We start from the raw sequence: 2037 nt of genomic DNA, 5'->3' as shown, positions 1-2037 counted from the left end.
TACAGCTGTTCGAAGGACCACTGGTTGTCGTCCACGGAAAACAACGCCCAATGATGACCGCTATGTATTCCTACAGCCAAGAGGGACTGACAACACATAGCTGGATCCATTCTTGGATCCCTCTATGTGTTGTCAGTCTCAAACCAGCTGCACAGGACGCAGGATATCGCAGTTTACTATGGCCAGGCGACTCCACAAAGGTGAACTGTTTGCCCGATGGCCAGTACGCTGTGTCCCTTTAACACCTTACCATCGGAGACACAGTTTACAGTGATGCATCGGACACAAGGACTGGACAACAGCGTAATGGGGTAAGGTATTCTTTACTGATGAGAATAGATTCAGTCTCAGCAGCGATTCTAGACGTCAGCTAGATGTTGGCACACGGTATCACCCCGCAGATATCACTGAAAGGGATCGATATGGCGGTCGAGGTGTTCTCGTCTGGGGAGGCGTTACCTTGGATGGACGTACACGACTCCAGATAGAAGGCGGTACTGTAACCGGTGCACGCTTCTGTATTGAGGTAATCCTTCCTCATATGCGTCTGTTCCGAGGCGACATTGGCCCAGATTTCGTATGTATGGATGATAACGCCATACCTCTTCGCACTGCAGCTGTTGATATGGTTTTGGAAAGTGAGGACATTCTTCGTATGGATTGGCCTGCTCGTTTCAACGTTCTAAATCCCGTCAAACACATATGGGCGCTTTGGGGAGACTCCTAGCAGAACGTCCACACCCACCAGAAAATGTTCACTAGCTGAAGATGGCGCTGACAGAGGAATGGACGATGTTACCGCAAGAAGTTATCAACAACATTGTTCTAAGTATGTACAGGCGGTGCAAAGCCTGCATCGACGTTAGGGGTGGCCATATCTCCTACTGAGGACCACCACTTTCCTTTGTTCCATCTTTGGCCGTGATGCATCTGTATCATGGCAGCCAGTGCTATGTTGCCATTTTTGAATGAAGTCCCTCTGTACCGTTTGGTTTCCGTTGTTGTATCGGTTTTTGGCATTTCCTTCATCATTTCTGTATCTCACGAGGTTCCTTTGGTATGCTTTTCCCATATCCAGGCCACTCCTATGAGAAGCTACAGGTGAAAACCTGACTGGTCCTTAAGTTTTGCACACCAGTGTAATTGGGTAGCACAGTGGTATCGTCACCGTCCTCCTCACACCGGGTGAAAAGGTCCGGGTTCGAATCCCATCGATGACGCGAGGAACTTTAATGGGCTCTTTTCACTTCGTGGCTGAGTTATTCGGTCTCATTTTATTTCACAAGAGCGGTTACGATTCTCCGTGGTAGCTCAGTCACCGTCCTTCTTTCACCGGGTGGAAAAAGTCTGGGTTGAAAGCATGTCAATGACGTGAGGAATTTCTATGGACTTTTTCACTCCGTGGTTGAGTTAGTTAGCCTAAGGCCTAATTAGCAAGCAATTTCTCCCAGAGATTCGGTATTTTCATCTAACAGGGAACACACGCAATCAGGAATTGCATGCGTTCATTTGGACAGTTGAATTGATATTCTGGGTTGCTGGAATATCAATTCATCAATTTATTTACTAGTGTTTCAAACGAATAACAACATATCACACCCTTTTTCAACAAACAATATAACTTAATTCATCTATGCTAAGGTACTGGGTTTCAGATAATTTGAACTATCAAATAACTAATGACAATTTTGATGACGTTGCACAGGTTTTCATATTAGAACAGGTGTACTTGTGACGCATTTTTGGCACTATGACGTTTAAGAAGAGAAGACGAATGGGAAGAGCCGTTTTGTCTATTACCTCATATCCTGAAGTCTCTCCTCTCACTTTGAATAATATAATTGGTCGATATTTTATATTAAATATATGAAAAGTTTTATGAAAAATTATGGTTCGTATATTGTGTGAGAATTCTTTTGAAATTTTTTAAAAAATTTAGAATTTGTATTAGTAATAGATAATTGCGATTGAGAATTTTTAAGTATCCTGGACATTTGCTGCGGTCCTAACTGTCTTTCATAGAGAACCAATAAAGAT

This window comes from Mastigoproctus giganteus, chromosome 12 (assembly GCF_048544385.1).
Source record: "Mastigoproctus giganteus isolate SK-2022 chromosome 12, ASM4854438v1, whole genome shotgun sequence".
Classification (NCBI taxonomy): domain Eukaryota; kingdom Metazoa; phylum Arthropoda; class Arachnida; order Uropygi; family Thelyphonidae; genus Mastigoproctus; species Mastigoproctus giganteus.
Note: the sequence above shows the minus strand (reverse complement) of the source record.